The sequence below is a fragment of the Malaclemys terrapin genome, chromosome 3, assembly GCF_027887155.1.
Source record: "Malaclemys terrapin pileata isolate rMalTer1 chromosome 3, rMalTer1.hap1, whole genome shotgun sequence".
NCBI classification, from domain to species: domain Eukaryota; kingdom Metazoa; phylum Chordata; order Testudines; family Emydidae; genus Malaclemys; species Malaclemys terrapin.
Genome location: NC_071507.1, coordinates 84,375,463 through 84,396,871, shown reverse-complemented (window position 1 = coordinate 84,396,871; position 21,409 = coordinate 84,375,463). Strand labels below are relative to the sequence as shown.

The window sequence follows — 21,409 nt, the reverse complement described above, 5'->3', positions numbered from 1 at the left end:
CGCCATGTACCTACAGAGTTGGAATGAGGCACTGCCTTGCAGTATTTAATGCTGCATCACAAACCTGAACAGTTCTTGAAAATTAAGTCTTTAAAAAAATAAATAAAATAAAGCAATCGAAAATTCTCCCAGACTTTATGAAAATCCAGGGAGTTTAGAGTTGAAGCATCCTCAGCCTTTGAAAAGTCCTAAAAGTGAGCATGTCACCCATTGCCTACAAAACACCTGATGCCTGAGCTATACACAATTGTCCCAGGTTAATTAAAGGCATGATGTTATACTGATTTAGCTGAATGGGTATAACTTTGTATGTGGATACTGACATCAGTTTAAATCTTGCTGATAACAGTTTAGCTTAAACCTGTAACAAAAAGCACCTTTAAATAAATAGCATGCCTTCTGTTAAATGGTGCAGCTATGAACGTAGATCAGGGCTGAGATGCAGAATGGAAAAAAGGAGTGGGAGACAAGAGGGGTGGAAGATCCTTGCCTGTATATTTGGTGCATAAACTGTCACTAACTAGTGCTGTAATCCCTCCCAGAAGAGAAGTGGTGAGAGGCCAACAAAGATTTGAGGTTATAGAGTAGAATGGAGCCTTATTTGGATTCAGGATTGTACAGAGAATTTAGAAAGGGATTTGGGGTTGTCATCCTCCTGACCATTCATTCGATGGTAGGGTCAGAGTAGACAGTGGTATTCTTAGGAATGCCTCTTGCCACTAGCCCTTGAGGTCCTTTGTAAGGGGACTCAAATGTCCATTTGGTAGCTACTATTTGGCGGCTTAAAAAATCCCTTGGTTAGTTGTTCCTTACCCTTTCCCTTTGTATCCGGTCTGCTGCTTCTTCCATGTCCTTTTCTGTTCCTTCCTCTCCTTTGTTGCCTCTTCTTCCTCTTTTTGTCTCCCACTGCACCTGATTCCAGCCACTGTTACCAGGGCTGGCTCCAGCTTTTTTGCCGTCCCAAGGAGCGAAGAAAAAAAAAAAAAAAGGAAAACCTGACTGAGCTGCCGCCAAAGTGCCGCCGCCGAATTGCCACCGAAGACTCAATATTCTATTGGCCGCCCCAGGCACCTGCTTCCTTCACTGGTGCCTGGAGCCGGCCCTGACTGTTACCTCCTGTCTGCTGTCCTTCATTGTCTCTTCTCATCCTCCCTCTACTCTGCAGGCCCACTTCAGACACAAAGCTTGGCTGTGGTAAGCCTGAGCTAGCTATACAGCCATGGATTTATGTATAATACATTCTAGCATTTCCTATTGATTAGATACAAGATTGAAGGTTGGTAGATGAATAAACATTATAACTTGTTTAAAAGACAAAACAAAGAACCTAAACCATGTTACTTACAGAAAATAGAACAGAACTCATTCAGAGCTGTTTTCTCATTTGAGAATAAAACCTTGAGCTGTTTTCAGCAGCGTGACACTTTTCACACCAGTAGCTCACAGTATCTTAAATAAAAAAATTTTCAACCACAAGCCTCCTGACACTTTTAAATAACCTTTCTGCACACTAATTCTTTTTTTCCCATCACTTCTGAGAATGACAAAGACTGAAAAAACCCAGGCAGAATATTAACATGAAAGTACAGATTTTTTTAAAGTCATAAGAAAACCTGCACAAACACGAAGGAGAAACAAGTTTTCCCCCACACTTGCTTTGTGAAGCTTGTAGTGCCAGACTTACCCTGTTTTCCACCAACGCTTCATTTTTATAGAGCCCTCCTGACCTTCCGTATTCATGCTTGTGTAGGAATAGGAAGCACCAAAATGACACGGAGGAATCTGGTCCCACGGGATTTCCAGTGCAGTTTTGCAGACACAAGAGGTAAGGAGAAGTTTTGGTTAATATTGAAATGAATGGAGCTATGTCAATTTATACTTGCTGAAGATTTGGTCCATAAACTTTTTGGTGTTTATCCAAACTGACCCCAAATCTTCAATTTTTATTTATTTAATTTTGGCGAAGAGGGTTGTCCCTCGGTTGTCTGCATGGTGTATTGTAGATGGATTCCTCACAAGATGATTATTATTAGAATGGGGAGCTAGACTCTCTCATACACTTATTCTGAGAACTTGGACAATCTCGTGCATCAGGGATTTTATCTGGGTAAACAAATGATCCAGCTGATCCAGAAAAGGGTATAAGAGTACTGAAATGACACGTTACTTACTGATATTATAGTATACTGTAATATATAGTAGTTTGGATTAATTACTCAGACAAATTCTACAAATTCTATAGTTACACGGCTCTCAGTCCAGGCTCATTCCTTTGATTTCAGTGCTGTTTATCAGGCTTTGCAGCTGGGTAACTGAGTGCAGCACTTGGGCCACAGTAAAGACGAAACTGAACTCCTGTAACAGTAATTCTGCAACACAGTTAACTGGGACACCGGGGTGAATGCCAGTTTGTCACATTTGACATTTAGATTAAGTTTATCCAACATTTTCTCACCACGTGCCTCTGCAATTCAGTTAAGTTTCATGTTTCATTTGTAGAAACTGCCCATTTTAAAAATATCAAAACTTTAAAACAAGAGTCAAATGAGGAGGGCCATTCAAGTACCCAGATAGAGTAGAATGAAAATAAATACTAAATTACTGGATGCTTCCTGGTTACCATTGTGTAATCCAGACAGAGAGCAGAAGCAATGCACCATTTGTGACCTTCATGACAAATGGACCTTCATGACAATCCACCTTTAATTGGATTAATAGGCCAGTGAGGTCAAGAATTGTCCAAACAAAATGACTCCATGAATATCAATCTTTATGTTTAAAGAAACAGAACATTCGTTCAGCAGAGTGTAGGAAGAAATTCGTTCTTGATGAATGAGCTTTCCCAGTTATCCAGGCACCTGTCTCAGCAGAAAGGAGCAGGAGTGAATATGCATAGAGAATGCATTACTCTCTTAGGGTATGTCTACACTACGAGAGTAGTTCGATTTTACTTAAAGCGAATTTGTGGAACCGATATCACAAAGTCGAACGTGTGTATCCACACTAAGGACAGTAATTCGACTTTGTGAGTCCACACTAACGGGGCAAGCGTCGACATTGGAAGCGGTGCACTGTGGGTAGCTATCCCACAGTTCCCGCAGTCCCTGCTGCCCATTGGGTCGAGCCCCCAATGCCTGCTGGGGCAAAAAATGTGTCGAGGGTGGTTTTGGGTAACTGTCGTCATTCAACCCTCACTCTCGCCCTCCCTCCGTGAAAGCGCCGGCAGGCAATCAGTTCGCACACTTTTCTGGTGATTGACAGCACGGACGCCACAGCGTCGCGAGCATGGAGCCCGCTGCGATCATCGCTGCAGTTATGGCCGTTGTCAACACCTCGCGCCTTATCATCCACCTTTTTCAGAGGCAGATGCTGAGAAATTGGGAGAGGAGGTTACGGCAGCGCGGTGAGGACATTAAGTCTGAGAGGGGCACAGACCTCTCACAAAGCACGGGACCCCGCGCCATGGACATCATGGTGGCAATGGGTCATGTTGATGCTGTGGAACGGCAATTCTGGGCCCAGGAAACAAGCATGGACTGGTGGGACCGCATAGTGCTGCAGGTCTGGGATGAATCACAGTGGCTGCGAAACTTTCGTATGCATAAGGGAACTTTCCTTGAACTTTGTGAGTTGCTGTCCCCTGCCCTGAAGTGCAAGGACACCCGGATGCGAGCAGCCCTGACTGTCCAGAAGCGAGTGGCCATAGCCCTCTGGAAGCTTGCAATGCCAGACAGCTACCGGTCAGTCGCGAATCAATTTGGAGTGGGCAAATCTACCATGGGGGTTGCTGTGATGCAAGTAGCCAACACAATCGTTGAGCTACTGCTCTCAAAGGTAGTGACCCTGGGAAACGTGCGGGTGATCATAGATGGCTTCGCTGCGATGGGATTCCCAGACTGCGGTGGGGCTATAGATGGAACTCACATCCCTATGCTGGGACCGGACCACCAGGCCAGCCAGTACATTAACCGAAAGGGCTACTTTTCAATGGTGCTGCAAGCACTGTTGGACCATAGGGGACGTTTTACCAACATCAACATCGGATGGCCGGGCAAGGTTCATGACGCTCACGTTTTCAGGAACTCTGGTCTGTTTAGACGGCTGCAGGAAGGTATTTACTTCCCGGACCACAAAATAACTGTTGGGGATCTGGAGATGCCTATAGTGATCCTCGGGGACCCAGCCTACCCGCTAATGCCCTGGCTCATGAAGCCCTATACAGGCGCCCTGGACAGTGAAAAAGAACTCTTCAACTACCAGCTGAGCAAGTGCAAAATGGTGGTGGAGTGTGCTTTTGGACGTCTCAAGGGGCAATGGAGAAGCTTACTGACTTGATCTGATCTCAGCGAAACCAATATCCCCATTGTTATTGCAGCTTGCTGTGCTCCACAATCTCTGTGAGAGCAAGGGGGAGACGTTTATGGCGGGGTGGGAGGTTGAGGAAAATCGCCTGGCTGCTGATTACGCCCAGCCAGACAGCCGGGCGATTAGAAGAGCCCAGCGGGACGCACTGTGCATCGGGAAGCTTTGAAAGCTAGGTTCCAGAGTGAGCAGGGTAACCTGTGACTATTAAGTTTGTTTAAACAGAAGCTGAACCTGCCCCCGTTTCTTTACCCAGTTAATGTTGACTATCCTCTCCAGTTACCAACCCTCTTCCCCCCCCCTTCCAACACACCTTTAAAAATAAATAAATGAAACTTTGTTCATTAACACCGTTTTCTTTATTAAGGATTTTGCGGTAAAGGGTTGAAACTGGGACGCAGACTGTGGTGGGGAGCGGGTGTAGTAATGGAAAGGACGCTTCTAAACTGGAGGAATGACAGGGTCCTGCCCCTAGAGCGGTCCGCAGTGGTGGACTGGTTGTTTCAACAGAGCCTGCCACCCCTCCTTTTTGGGACTCTGTGTGTGGGGGCTATGTGACTTTATGGCAGGGGAGGGCGGTTACAGATCCCCTGCTGCGTGGCTCTGTCATCCAGTCTAAGGACCGCTGCATAAGATCTGTAACTGCCCTCCCCCGCCACAAACTCACATAGCCCCCCACACACAGAACATGAAAACCACCTCCCAGACTTACCAGGGTGCCTAGTGACTGCAATGCGTGTGTGACCTTCTGTTGAACCTGCCCCCGTGTCTGTACCCTGGTAAAGGTGACTGTCCTCTCCAATTACCAACCCCCTTCCCCCCTTCAAACACACTGTCCTCTAAAAGAACATGACGAAAACAATAATTAACAGAAATGTATTTTTTATTAAGAACAAGTTAGGGGATGAAACTGGGATGGGTGCTTGGGTGAGGTGCATTTGGAGGGAAGGAAAGGACGTATCAAATCTTTGGGAATGAGAGCCTTCTGTTACTTGAGCAGTCTGCAGGGGTGGAGTGACTGTTTTCACGGTCCCTGCCGCCCCTCCTTCTTGGGACTTTGGGTGAGGGGGGGATGGGACTTTGTGGCGGGGGAGGGTGGTTAGCAATAGAATGCAGCGCGGCTCTGTCCTCCTGCCTCCGGTTCGGCAGAACATCTACAAGGCACCGGAGCATGTCCGTTTGCTCCCTCATTAGTCCAAGCAGCGTTTGAGTTGCCTGCTGGTCTTCCTGCCGCCACCTGTCCTCCCGTTCGCTGTGTGATGGCTGGTATTGCGACATGTTCTCCCTCCACTGGGTCTGCTGTGCCGCCTCGGCTCAGGAACAGACCATAAGTTCTGAGAACATCTCGTCCCATGTCCTTTTCTTTTGCCGCCTGATCTGCGCCAGCCTCTGGGAGGGGGATGCCGGGGTAGCTCAGGAGACACTCGCAGCTGTGGGATGGGAGAAAGGGAGTGAATTCCTCAAAAAGATACATTTTTGCGAACAATGAATATAGTCTTTCTCTGTGAACAAGACCATGCACAGTACCTATCACATGTGCACTCAGTACAAGGTCGAATTTTCTGTCTTCACATTGAGTGCCTGGGGTCTTGCTGTACAGATCACACAAGGGGGCCGGACAACAGAATTCGGCTAGCAGGCGGCCATGGTAAGCCATAGACTTTTGGCTGCTCAAAGCTTAATTTACAGCAGTGCCCTCCTTTCACGTTCCAAGCAATGCTCCTAGCATTGGCCAGTTCCTGCTGCCGGCGATCCAGCCAGCATGAACTCTGCCCCTGTCCCAGCCCCGTCGCGGCTGTCCTGGGGAAAGATCACTCCATGCTGCCGGCAAACCGCTCAGCAGGAACGGTTCGCCTCCCCGCCCCCACCGTGTGGCTGTAAACCGCTGGTTACAGTTATTTAAAGGAACAGGCAATCAGTCCCCATACTAAAATTCCCTTAATTCAAAGCAGGTCACCATGAGTGATATCACTCTGATGAGGATTATGGAGACATAGAAAGACCGCATGCTGAGTGAATGCCAGCAAACACCAGGGCCATACGCCGCCATGATACTGGAGTACTTGCTGCTAGCCTGGCGCAGAAAAGTTTCCTACCATGGAGGAGGCAATAAGGCCGCTTTCCCCAGGAACCTGATGCAAAGGCTTTCACATTACCTCCAGGAGAGCTTCGTGGAGATGTCCCAGGAGGATTTCTGCTCTATCCCCAGACATGTTAACAGACTTTTCCAGTAGCTGCACTGGCAACGACTAAAAAGTAAAGTGCCTAGGGCAAACTAATCATTAAAAACCCATTGCTAACATACAATGCCTATTCTATTCAAAATAAATGTTTAAAACACTTACCTACTGATCCTTCCCCTGATTCACAGTCCGGGTTACCGCCTTTGGAGGGTTGGTAGGGGATCTCCGTGAGGGTGATGAAGAGATCCTGGCTGTTGGGGAAATCAGCATTGAAAGCGCTGTCGACTGCCTCGTCCTCCTCATCTTCCCCGTCTGCGAACATCTCCGAGGAAGCGGCCGTCGACAATACCCCATCGTCAGAGTCCACGGACAGTGGTGAGGTAGTGGTGGCGGCCGCACCTAGAATGGAATGCAGTGCCTCGTAGAAACGGCATGTCTGGGGCTGGGATCCGGAGCGTCCGTTTGACTCTTTGGTTTTCTGGTACGCTTCTCTCAGATCCTTGATTTTCACGAAGCACTGCATTGCATCCCGGCTGTATCTTCTCTCCATCATGGCTTTTGAGATCTCGTAGATCTTTGCATTCCGTCTTTTCGATCGCAGCTCCAAAAGCACGGACTCATCACCCCACACAGTGATCAGATCCAAGACTTCCCGATCAGTCCATGCTGGGGCCCTCTTTCTATTCTGCAATTGCATGGTCACCTCTACTGGAGAGCTCTGCATCGTTGCCAGTGCTGCTGAGCTCGCCACGATGTCCAAACAGGAAATGAGATTCAAACTGGCCAGACAGGAAAAGGAATTCAAATTTTCCCGGGGCTTTTCCTGTGTGGCTGGTCAGAGCATTCGAGCTCGGACTGCTGTCCAGAGTGTCAACAGAGTGGTGCATTGTGGGATAGCTCCCGGAGCTATTAGCGTCGAATTCCGTCCACACTAACCCTAATTCGACATGGACATGTCGAATTTAGCGCTACTCCCCTCGTCGGGGAGGAGTACAGAAATTGATTTAAAGAGACCTCTATGTCGAAATAAATAGCTTCATTGTGTGGTCGGGTGCAGGGTTAATTCGAGTTAATGCTGCTAAATTCAACATAACCTCCTAGTGTAGACCAGACCTTACAGAGAGAATTTATTCCTCCAGATCAAGACTGAGATACACTGATGGGAGCAGCCTGGGGAATCCTGCCTGTGCTTTATCTGTGCCATCTTTCTTCTCATTAGTGAGAACGTACTCCCCTGAACAGCCCCATTGGCTTCAAAGGGACTGCTTGCGTGAAAACATGTTCACTGATGGAAGCAAGTGTTGCATAATCTAGAAGCTAATATACAGGGAATTTTAGTCTTCAGGACTGTCAGTCCAGCTTTTAACAAGCATCAAAACCCTGATCTAGCAAAGCACTTAAGCATCTGCTTAACTTTAAACATGTGAGTAGTCCCAGTGGAATCAGTGAGGCTAATATTCACAGGCTTATCTTAGCTTTAAGCACCTGCTTAAAGTGTTTTACATGATCAGGGCCAGAGTGTCTAGTGCCTTGATTAAATTGACTACAGAATTTTAAAATACAAAATGGGATTTAGCATTCCACTGTGGATTATAGTGAAGTAATAAAACTGCTATTTTCTTTGAGCCAAATGTGGTTTAGAATAAGGAGAAGTGCTAGAGGAAGCTGTCCCTTTGCTAATACAGTGTTTGTACAGAATACTGCTTTCCATCAAGACATAATTGGTTTTATCGCCCTTGAATCCTCTTCCCTTTCTGAGGACTCCCAAATGATATATTGCTCTGTTTACATGAATGGTGTTCTCTAAACAGATCTCTCTGGGTTAACAGCTGATGTATCAGATATAGTACCTAGTATAATGAGTTCAGTTCTTGTATATTCAGTAAATGTTATTTGTTATGCGCTTTAATATATTACTTAAGGTTTAGCATTAAAGGGCTGGATTGGTATTAATGATTAATTATTTGATTTAGATACAATAAGGACAAACACTCTCCAGTCTCCCCAAACTTCTGCCCAAAATTCAAACCAAACTATATATTAGAGGTGCAATAAAGTTTATATTAAAATATTTGTCATTCTTTTTTGTTAGTTTTTTGTTCTGTGGTTGTATGTTTGAGCCAGAACAGGATCCATCAGCTCTGAAATGCATGAGAAATCCTATTTTCATGATATTTTAAGCCAGTTTTGCAAACCCAAGCGATTCAGATACATTTTGGATAGGCATCGGAATTTTGGGTTGCATCTCTCCATTGAACCCCAGTCCTATATCTTTCTTAGACTTCTCCATCCCTTCACAGCCTGATGCACTGTAGAATGATCACCAACATATCTGAATCAGTAGCCAGTTGCTTAGATTTAACTAGTTGCTTAATTTAACCAATCTATTTTGTATCCAATCTAGTTTGTGATATATATGGTTCAAGTTGTGTGATATGTGATTCAGAATAGAATGTAGAGCGATGACTTGAGTTAGCATGAAATAAAAGCGCAGTAATTTGCACCAAGTATGTGATGCGTCCCCGAATCAGAATCACTCTGTACAGGAATATCTGAGGGTCAGACTGGCCCACAGTGATTCACAAATGTGTGACATCCAGGCTTGATTACTGCAACTTATATCTAGAAACAAAACCATGTACTTTGAATGAGCTCCCATGGGTACAAAAAGCAGAAGTCCATCTGCTTAGCAACACAGATTGTCATGAACACTTTACCTGGTGCTCTACTCTCTGCACTGGATCGCCATTGCAAACAAAAACCAATTCATGGTTTCTGTCCTGATATATGGGATTGGACCCAGCTATCTGAGAGAGTGCCTCTCCCTCCAGGATCTCCCATGAGAGCTATGTTCCACTGAAGCAATGATAACCAAGAGGAAGGCTTGTAGGAGGAGGAGACAGAACTTTCACAGGAGTTGGACCTAGACTATGGAATTCTCTCCCACAAGAAATTCAACCATTCACAATAAAAGGCAAAGCTCATCTCTTCTATTTGGCTTTTCTCCATGTACAGACAGAAAGGTATAGACACACACAAATAATGTGGGGAGGGGGAAAGATTTATCCCCCAGGCTGAGAAAGATAAAAGGAAAGATTGTTCCTATTATTTCTATTTTTAAATACTTGTGAGGTGCTCAAATGCCACGGTGACGGGAGCCACATAATTACCCAGATTAATAGACAGTTGCCTCAGATCTCTGCAAAAAATGTGAATCTTCAGCATGTTGATTACCTCTGATGATAGTGCTGAGCTGCTGCTCTGAACATGAGGTAACCTTTGTTTCACTTCTCTTTAGTCTAACCCATTACACTGAGTCACGTACTTGTGTGAGCTGTCGTCTAGCATGTTTCCCTCCTTTGCTGCTCCTCTTTAGCCCAATCTTTTCCTGTCTTTGTCACTTTCAATTGTAAGATCACCAGGTCAGCGACCTTGCTGTCTTATGTGTCCGTACAGCTAACACAATGATCCTGACTTAGCTCTTTGGGCACTACCAAAATAATAAACATTTTAAAAAATCATTCAGTAAAAATTGCCCTAGAGAATTTGCTAAATAGCGAAGTCTTTATTTATATTGAAACAGAAATAAAGTAAAGGAACCAATTACAGTAACTTCATGTAATCCTATCACTTTAAGTAACTGGCTTCAGTAAAGGATCCTTTTTTAGAAACCTGATATTAAAAAGCAATCTCTTTACTTGAACACTTGGGCTATGTTTGTCTATTTTTCTTGGCAATCCTGTCCCTTGTCCTGATTCCCTTCAGTGACGTCATGGTGGCCACGGTCTCGCTGTACAGCTCTTCCCCACACACCCACATCTTCATGTGTGCCTGACTACATCTGTGTTAGCATTATGGCGAGGTTAAGTCCCAGCAATTCTGAAAGAAACAAAGCAAGTACCTCTCAGGAGTAGCGATCATCTTAAATTATAATGGGCCCCTTAACTCCATGTACAATGTAGAATTAATATAAAGCAATCACTACCTACTCCTCCTGAGACAAAGTGATAAGTGATGTGCAACTTGTTACTTTTTTGAATCATTATTTTCATGTATCTTTTTGGAGTTACTGTAACCAACTCTGGAAACAGCAGTTATTAATTTAACTGCTAATCCCCAGTAACAAACTACATGCATTAAACACTAGAGATCAAAAGATAACAGACAAAATCAGCAGCAGCCTACTCTTAGAAGTGACATGAAAGGCATTTTAACTGCCAACATCTGAGTTCAGATAAATGTGTTAGTTGATGACTGGCCCTAAATTCCTTGGTTCTTCCTCAGGCAAATCTGCCCATTAAAGCCATTGGTGTTGAAATACATTAATAGCAAACACAGACTAATATCCTGTACTCCATTTTGTGAGTTATCTGTTAGGACGTTGATCCATAAGCATTCTAGATCATCATCTACTGAGTTATCATTGATTTGAAAACAGGTAATGCCATTTTTGACATACAGTGCCACTCTTCTTCCCCTTTTGCCCACTCCATCCTTCCTGAATAGATTACAACCATTGACTGTAACACTCCAATAATGTGAATAATCCCACCAGGTTTCAGTAATACCAACAAGATAAAATTTATGCTCATGAATGAGCAATTCCTCTTGTTTGTCACCAGGCTCCTACCATTGGTATGTAGGTAATTTAAGATCTTCTTCTCATCATATCCTTTGGTTCCTTGATTAATTTTGTTGTCAACATCTCAATTTTGTGTTAAATGAGTGCTCACATCTTCCCTCTTTTGTTGTTAGTTTAACCCCATCCTGACTATTCTAGCCAGCCTATCCCCACAGAGATTGGTTCCCCTTCTGCTGAGGTGGAACCCATCCAAACTATACAGCCCCCTATTCCCACTGAAGGTGAACCAATGTTCCACAGAACCAACCCCTCCACACCACTTACCTAGCCAGCTGTTCACTTCCAGGACCATCTGCTTTCTCTTTGCTTGTGGGACAGGAAGGATCTCAGAGAAGATTGATTAGGTATTCTTCTCCTTCAGCATGATTCTGAGTTCCCTGAGTCATCTGGTATCTAGGAGATATCCTGTGATGCAGTATAATCAGTGCTGATACGAACCATCACCCAGTGGATCCTTGCCCATCGACTTCAGACGCCTATCCAATCTCAGAGAGACAACGCATGTCTTGGCTCCTGGAAGTCACCACACTGTCCTGTTGTCTGCCTACCCATTGCAGACAGTTTTTTTGTTTCTTCTGCGTATTGAATCCCTAACAAGGATCATCTATCTTCCTTGGACAATTGGAGAACGCTTTGTGGGCAAACTTGATTTTTTTTTTTTTTTTTTTTTTTACCAGTTGGGCCAAGCTGCCATTCACATGTGTGTCCGTACACCTCTTTGTTCCCTTGGTCTAGCCGGATCTTGAGAGGCATCTTCCACAGTTTCCGCACTGAGGCCCTGGTGTTGAAACTTGTAGCTGTGTGGAATTCCTCCTGGTCCTCTTCTCTCTGGTGGTCACAGTCTGCCCATCCTTATCTGTCTCCAGCCATGTATAAAGCCAGAGTGAACTTTTGCTTCTGGTGGTTACAAACTTCTAGGCCTCCTCTCTCTCCATCTTCTTGGTGGGCAGCTCTTTTTTCCCTTGAAACTGAAGTAATGATATTTCCTGAACCTGCTGTCTGTCTGGCTTCAGGCAGAAAAAGAAGCATGGCACATCCATTGCAAGTCACCAGAACTGTTCCATTACTAGCCATATTGAAATTGCATGCAGAGCTGTACCTGGAAGGAAAGCCTCTTACACTCCCGGTCTAAAGCACCTCCAAAACTTTCCTATTAGCTGCCTCTGCTCAATTGGGGCATTCCAAGAACCAGTTTTCTTGTAGAAACAGAGTAATACAAAGAAAGCATAACTCTGAGCAGAAATCAGGTCAGTGTATTCAATGTGCTTGGCTAGAAATGTCACCATTGGGGGTTTATATAAATAAAGAGAACCTTTGAGAAACTACCAGGGTGCTTTTTTCAAGGAGGCATTAAACTCAGACAGAGAAAAAAAAATTGCCACAAGGTTCATGCTCTGACTAAACCATCAAAAATGTGGAAATTATTATTATTATTATTTCGTATGTAACTCCCTTCTAGTGCCTGAAGTTTGCAGCATTTATGATATGGAGATTCATTCACTGGACACACCGCTACCCCTGTATTTAGGCATGCTTAGGTAGATTAAAGATGACAATTCAGCAGATTTTCCTTTCTTTGGTCAGATTAGTTCTGACCATAACAATTATTTTGATACGTTGTCATAACATATTGTTTGTCTTTTCTGCAGAAATGTTTTGGTATTCAAATTTCTGGTGAAAAATCAAAATTTTCTGTTGACAAGTTAGATAAAAATTTTGTTTTCCTAAAAAATATTTGTGGGAAAATAAAACATTTTTTCACCAGCTCTACTAAAAAGTTAACTACAAGTGTGAGGACACATGTACTGTTTCTTTAAATCTGTTTTAGGAAGCCAGGAAGCATGGGAGCTGGAGAAGGTTCTAAACAGAAGTTCTACAGTGAAGAAGATTAAGAAAGAAAAGCTTTAGAAATAATAATGTTTTCCTCATTTTGACACTTCCTTGTTCAATGTAGAAGAAAGAGAGACTTTCTGTAATTCTTTATCATTGCCACATAGGTCACTTCCTATTTTCCCACTCATTCTGTGTTTGCTCTTGCCTTATTTGTTACCTTCCATGGCAAATGGTGCATGCATTGGTAACAGAATATTGACAATGTGATGAGATTTTTGCAATCAGAGTAAAATGTCAAGTATCTCATGAGCTAAGAACAAGAGCTAAGCACAGGGGTCAACCATGCAGTCCCTCCACCTCACTTGCGCCCCATGTGCAATCATGTCCCCATCCTCCTCCTCTCTCCCAGATCTGCAACTCCCTTTCTCCTCCATCCCCAGAAAAAAACCCTGCTGATCAGCTGATGAGGGCTCAGTTTTCTCTGCCTGGCTTGAGACTAGACCAAGTAGATTGAGCTAAAATCTGAGCTAAACCCTAACATTGGAGACCTAACTCTGTCCCTCTCACTTCCATGGGAGTTAGAAATACCCTCTTCTAGCTGATCCTACCCTGAAGAAGGAAGAACCCCCAATCCTTCCAGAAGTATGTGTCTGTGAGGGCCAGGGATGGATATTGGAAGGGGAAGAGCAGAATGTGTGTGTATGAGAGCAAGAAAGAGAGAGAGAGAGAAAGAGTCAAGGTTGGGAGTAAAAAAGAGAATTTGAGCAATTTGAGAATAAAAGGCAGCAAGTAGGTGGTGGGAGGGCTATCTTGGGTGATGAGAAAAATGTGAGCGAGATTGATGGAGAAAAGGGAGGAAAAGACTGAAAGAATACAACAGAAAGATGAAGGAGTGGGACAGAAGGAGAGAGAAAGATGAAAAACTATGCACTATAGAAAAATAAGTTTGCGAGGGAAACAATAAGGAGATAGGCAGAGGAGAAAGGTAAAAATAGATCTGAGAGAAAGTACAGTGACAATATGAAGTGTTAACTTACATATAATAAACTAATATATCTGTGTATTATTTAAATTCTGTGCTCTTAAGGAATGACAGGGAGCCCAGAGCCTGTGATGGATGTCATTTTGTGTACATCTATTTTATAAATCAATATATGTCAATCTAAATTTAAATGAATTCAAAACATGGGATGGTACAAAGTGGATGACACATGCTGAAGTTTTCCTAGAGTAGCAAAAAAAACCCCAGGATCAGCCCAGATTAAGCCTGTGGGTTTCATCTGCATAGACAGTATTTTTCTTACCTTTTATATTTTCTTTATTCAGTTAGTGGTGGCAGACAGCTCACAGGTGGTGAGATTTGACAAACCACAATAACCATATTAGCAAAATGAGAGTAAGTTTCCTTTTGAGCTGAAATATAGGACTGAGTGGGGGTTTAATTTGCATAACATGCAGATTTTTAGTAAGCTATCTTAAAAAGAAAAAAAACCCCTCTCCTTACAACACTTTGAAGAAGTCTGGTGTCTGCTCGAATGGCTGTCTGGACTTAATAAATGGGTCAAAAGAAGATGTGCAGTGGCGGTAAGTCAGACTAGCTACCTTAGCCAATGAAAATGGAGTTAATTCTTTATATTCAAAGTCTGCTTTTATTGCTACTAATTGTATCTATTACAGACTAAAAGCAAAAGCTACACTTTAATTAGAGAATATTAGAATATAGAAAAGAATCAGCAATGCTTTGTATAGTGTCCAAGCTGAACATCTGATCTGTCTACTTAATGGGCAATAACAATCCCTCTTATTTTAACTAAATGTGCTTAGGGCTCAGATTGTAAATCTGTATCTTCTGACTTCTCATCTCCACCACTGACACCAATTCCTTGTGTTGCTTTGGGAAAGTCATGGAGCTACTCTGGGACTGTTTTTCTGTCTGTAGCACAGTGATGATGATAATATTTAATTACCTCCCAAGGTAGTTGTACCATTGCTTTGTAAATGCTTAGAATGTGGGCCAGCACCTGATAGGGATGATTAAGCCCATTACTAGCAGCAGAATTCTTCATTTGGAAGTGAGCATCTGGACTAAAAACTAGCACATATATTGAGTTATGTAGCCAGTTTAGAAGAATATAAATCATTATCATTACCATATCCTGCTTACTTTACTCATGTGAGTAATCCCACTGAAGCTGATCAGACTACTCACACCAGTGAGGTGAGCTGGAGTTGGCTTTGTGTAATGAAGTCGGCTCTGAAAGAATTACAATCACCTTTTCGTTCCCAAAGTTGTCAAAAGTTTTCTAATGGCAAGAAAGAAATGTTAAAGGCCCATATTCTGCAACGCATTCTGTGAGCCAGGGGTCTGCCTGGGTGTGGCTCATGGCAGGACTGGGGCCAAAATTTTAATATGGCAAGCAAGATCGTTATGAATCAAGGGAACCAGTTTATATATTAATAGAAACTGCTTTTTTCTTTAGCAAGTTCCTCAAAGACATGCTATCACCCATAATAAAGACGTGGTATAAATAACTGTCTATATCTCAGTTTACAAATGCCTTGTAACAGGCAACAGAATTTCCTATTAGGGATTTTTAAAATATTTTATAATAATTTATTAGAAAGAAAATAATTTCTATCAGCATTATGAAAACATTTGCACATGCTATTTTCATGTAAACTGTTAGTGACTCAGGAGGTTATATGCTATAGTTTGATATTTCAGAAGCAAGAGAATTAGAAATAAAACTAGTATTTATACCTCCAGAACAGTCCAGAAACCGCATTATGAGCCCAATCCAAAGCCCAGTGAAGTTACTGAAAGACTTCTATTGACTTCAGTGAGTTTTGGATCAGACCCTTTGGAAATGCAAGTATTCACTAGACGGCAAAACAGAATAAACAATCTAAAGAAAAAGTATTAGCAAATAAGATCTTAAGGAAAAGCTTTTTTTAACCAAGCTGCATAATTTTTTGATTGTAATAACTGTAGGTTTCATTTGTTCTTAATAAAACAAGTTTAACAGCTGTTAAAACAGGCCTTTGGGGACCTAATTTACTTACAAGATTGTGAAATTTTAATGATGAATGCATTTTTATACATCATAAAACAAATACATTATATAGAGTAGATTATTGTATCTACAATTTATTTTTGTTTGCAATAAGTAGAAAGCACCCATCCACAAGCTCCGGGAACCCTGCCAGTTATCTAAACATACAAACCAAAAATGCAATATGCTCAGCCCATGCATTTTAACACACCATTAACATGTGCTTAAATACTATCCCTCATCAGACACTGGACAGTATCTCACTCCATCTACCCTCTTCAAAGGCCAGGTGAAACAAATGGGCCCTGGCGCATGCCATGAAAGTCACTAAATCAGGCTATTTCAGAGCCCTGGAGCCATTCTGAAATTCTGTTAGCCACCTTCTCTGTTATATCAAGGGTGAACTCACATCAGTATCTCTACTGACCACAACTGTGGCAGTGTTTCATAGGAAGAGAGACCGTCACTCAGATAGACTGGCTCTAGATCATTTAGGACTATATCAGTTAAAACCAGCATCGTTAAATCTGCCTGTAAGCTCACAAGTAATCAGTGCAGATACCATTGCACAGGCGTTATGTGCTTTCTAAAGGACACTGTACTTACAAACCAAGCAGCCACCTTCTGCAGCAGGTTCCAGCTTACAAACTGTTTTAAGATGTAGTCTCATATAAAGTGCACTGTAGTAATCTAACCTGAAAGTGACAAAGGCATGGATAGTGGGAGCAAGCTTCCATACGGTCACACCTGTCAGGCCAGGCATAGATGGTAAAATACCTTTGGAACCACTGCTCCCACCCGATTTTCTAAATGCAGCTGTTGGCCTAGCAAAGCCATATGTTATAAACTCAGGTGACTAACGGCAATTGAATTTAGAGGCAGATATAATTTCTGCCATTTTTTCCAGTTGTTTCTACCAACATCACCTCTGTCTTGGCTGAGCCTCAATCCAGACATCTTTCTCTCTTCCATGCCTCAATCTCCACTAGACACTGGGTCAGTCTCTCCACTGTTTTATGACTTTAATAATCTGCCATAGGCCTATCCAAATGGCACTTTGGGTTAGGCAATATAGTGACAAGCAGCTAAATTCATCCCCAAAATGACTCCATTGAAGTCAATTGAGTCAAATCACAAATTAATTTCACCCCTTTTTTTGTTCAATATGCATATTCACACACCAAAACCTGAAGAACATTTTTTATTAGGGCTGTCAATTAATTGCAGTTAATTCACGCAATTAACTAAAAAAAAATTAATCGCGATGAAAAAAATGCATTGTAATTAATTGCACTTATAACAATAGAATACCAATTGAAATTTATTAAATATTTTTGGATGTTTTTCTACATTTTCAATATTGATTTCAATTACAACAAAGAATGCAAAGTGCATAGTGCTCACATTATATTATTATTTTGATTACAAATATATGCACTGTAAAAATGCTAAACAAAAGAAATAGTACTTTTCAATTCACTTCATACAAGTACTGAAGTACAATCTCTTTATCATGAAAGCGTAACTTACAAATGCAGATTTTTTTTGTTACATAACTGTACTCAAAAACAAAACAGTGTAAAACTTTTGAACCTACAAGTCCACTCAGTCCTACTTCTTATTCTGCCAATCACTAAGACAAACAAGTTTGTTTACATTTACGGGAGATACTGCTGCCTCTTCTTATTTACAGTGTTACCTGAAAGTGAAAACAGGCGTTTGCATGGCACTTTTGTAGCCGGCGTTGCAAGGTATTTACATGCCAGATATGCTAAACATTTGTATGTCCTCTGGAATGGTGGTTGAAGCATTAAGGGACATATGAAACTTTATCGCATCTGGCACATAAATATCTTGTGACACCGGCTACAACAGTGCCATGCAAATGCTTGTACTCACTTTCAGGTGACATTGTAAACAAAAAGAGGGCAGCATTATCTCCTGCAAATGTAAACAAACTTGTTTATCTGAGTGATTGGCTGAACAAGAAGTAGGACTGAGTGGACTTGTAGGCTCTAAAGTTTTACATTGTTTTGTTTTTGTATGCAGTTTTTCTTGTACATAATTCTACATTTTTAAGTTCAACTTTCATGATAAAGAGATTGCACTACAGTACTTGTTAGGTGAACTGAAAAATACTATTTCTTATTTTTACAGTGCATTTATAATAAAAAATAAATGTAAAGTGAGTACTGTATATTTTGTATTCTGTGTGGTAATTGAAATTAATATATTTGAAAATGTAGTAACCATCCAAAAATATTTAAAATAAATGGTATTCTATTGTTGTTTAACAGCGTGATTGATCACGATTAATTTCTTAAATTGCTTGACAGCCCTATTTTTTATCAGTAATAATGAAAATGTGTGTGTGGATATGTAGGGAAAAACTAGATTTCACTTGAGGGCTAATAAGAGAGTATATGTGCTTGTGTCAGTAATGTTAGTAAAGGATTGGATTCTATCACATAATTCCGTTCAGGGCCTTTGAGGCTGACATATGGAGAAGGGAACCTTAGAAACACATCTAGGATAGTAACTGTAAATTATTAGTGACTTTTGACATAATAGTGTGATCAGTTATTTAATGTTTTGACATCATGCAGTGTGTTTGATTCTGTGGGTATGTCCCGTAGACAGCATCCTGGCATCTATAAAATTATTCCAGTCAAAGAAACTCAGGTAGGGAACCAACTTTATTGCTGTATGTTCAACTTCCAAAAAGAACTGTGTCACACCCAATATCTAGTATTTCTCCAAGCTCTAGCCTCCTCTTGATTTAAACAAAATTTGTAAGGCCCACTGAAACAGCGTCATCTGGTGACATCCAATAATATTACAAACTATGACAATTTTACACTTAGGATATTGAGTAAATCATTCATATTTGAGTGATTTATTTTGTGTTTAATTTCCTGTTACTGCAAACATTTGAATTAACATAAATGAATAATAAAATGCATGGAAATAAACATGGATATTATCCAGCATTCATACAACATAAAATCAAATCCTTCCAAGGCTAATTAGAACAAATGTTAACATTGTGCCTGAGCTATGAATATATAAATAGCAAAAGTGTGCACAAAAATAGGCGACAAAGATTTTCCTGTTTTGTCTGTGCAAGTGCACATTTTGCGTGAGTACAATTCAGGTACATCATCTGGAAAATTTAGAACTCAATATGTAGTAAGATCTTATGTGTACTTCAGAACATAATTACTGCTCAGTTAAGTAACTAAGGTAGGCCCTGATCCTGCAAACACTTAGATGTGTTTAACTTTATAGACACTGCCAGTAACTCCATTGACTTCAACTGGACTCTCCTATGCATAAAGTTAAGTATTTGCTTAATAGTTTGCAGGATAGAGGCCATAATTCATTATATGTTCCAAGCACAATGAAACTATTTAATTAAAAATGAAACCATTTAATTAGATACAAGCCTATTCTCCATGGTTCCAATTCTAATAGGACCATTTAATCAAAACTATCAAAATTTTAATAGTGTCTAATGACTAAACAAGTAACATCCAGTTTTGTCATCTACAATACGCCTATTGTTGAATCTCTGCCCTTACATGCACAACAGATTATTGTTGTTACATGTTAGGAGGAAGTGGTGATCATTTGAATTTAACCATTACTTATAATAATGCTGCTATTTCTTGTTTCTCGAGTTCCTAATATTCAAATGCATTTTTACTGAAGTTGAGGGTGAGCACAACAGAACAGAATACCTACTTCCTCTTTGCCTGACGCTTCATTTTTCTGTATTGGTGAGTAATAAAATAAAACAAGGCTATGCAAATATTTGAATGGTAGTCTGACCAAATCTGTTTAATCCATATACCTGGAAAGTGTAAGAAGTGGAGCTGTGATGATTTTTAGCAATGTTTGTAGGTTACTTACTGATTTAATTGAAGTATCTGAAATCTTCTTACCTTTCAGAAATCTATCTTCCTTATCCAGGCTTATCATTTATCCACCCCATAAGACTCTTCTGTCTATATTGTTATAATTCCAGGTTATTCACTTGTTTACCTTTGCATCTTATTAGTACTTTTGACAACTCATGTATTGGTTGATAGTGAAATGAAATGTACTGAGGTATATGCACTTGAAAAATGGCACAACAAAGCATGTTGCTGGGTTTGTATTACATATAGTGTATAGACTATATGTGAGTGGGTATATATATAGAAGCACTATTAAAGAACTTATGTTTTTAGTGGATCCATATGGAAACGTACCCCTGATAATTACTTAATATGTTATAGAAAAATAGAGCCAAAAGCAGGCACACTAACCAAATGCCTGTTAAGAGGCCTCTCAAAATAATTATTATTGGCAACAAATTTTTGCTTATATAGGGTCTGAATTAGCTCCTATTGCAGTCAGCATGAAGTGTGGCAAGTCTTTGGACTCAGAGTTAAATACTGCAGTCCTTATTCACCCCATTTAAAATGGGGATTAAATTCTATATCCTCATCAAACTGACAGAATTTACTTTGTATAATTTATGAGAGTTTTTCAAGTAAATCTGTTAATTCATTTGAGTTATGAACTTTTTTATATCACCACTTCTGATTTTTTGCTTGGGGGGAGAAGCTGAACCTAATCTTTAGGGTCCCTGGAGTTTGAGAATTGAGAACAGACTCACTTGTAGATTATTCCAAAATCTAAGGCATGGGTTATTTTTTTAATTGATGTGCATGGTCTGTTAATATTTTGAGCCATAACTATTTCTATTTACATTGCATGCGATTTTTCAACTTATTTGTTGTTAAATGCATTTTACAGCAACTATTGTGGTAAATAATTGATTTCACACTGCTTAATTGTGACAGAGTGTGTGGTTTTAAATATCAAGTTTCAGAGTAACAGCCGTGTTAGTCTGTATCCGCAAAAAGAAGAACAGGAGTACTTGTGGCACCTTAGAGACTAACAAATTTATTAGAGCATAAGCTTTCGTGGGCTGTAGTCCATAAAGCTGAAGTGGGCTGTAGTCCACGAAAGCTTATGCTCTAATAAATTTGTTAGTCTCTAAGGTGCCACAAGTACTCCTGTTCTTCTTTTTGTGGTTTTAAATATATAATTGCAAGGTAAATCGCCTAGGGAGAAACTGACAGAGATAGCTCTGTCTTACAGCTATTTAATTCAGGGCTTCATTGGCTGAACTATAAGCAAGGACTCAGGTACAGCCTGTCTCCTGCATCTTGGTAAAGCCATAGGAAGGAGCAGCTGTCCTGCATGTGAGTGCTGATACTTACAGCAAACAAGAAAATCAGCTGGGACAATGGAGATTGGACAGTGCACAAATGACAATGGCTGGA

The 21,409-nt window shown here is 41.1% G+C and overlaps 1 protein-coding gene across 4 annotated transcripts in view; it reads left to right on the top strand.

Annotated features, from left to right (window-relative positions):
• Positions 1–21,409, top strand: part of LOC128834119 (C-C chemokine receptor type 6-like) — a 143,718-nt gene that overhangs the window by 115,659 nt on the left and 6,650 nt on the right. Inside the window, exons 1-3 of one of the 4 annotated variants that reach the window (XM_054022630.1) lie at positions 14,525–14,604; positions 18,680–18,755; positions 19,754–19,852. The exons of 1 other annotated variant lie outside the window; for it this stretch is intronic. The gene's annotated coding sequence lies outside the window, so the exon portion shown is untranslated. Of the gene's footprint in view, positions 1–14,524; positions 14,605–18,398; positions 18,756–19,753; positions 19,853–21,409 lie in introns of those variants that run through there. 2 more of the 4 variants (XM_054022636.1, XM_054022632.1) reach the window with 2 other exon arrangements.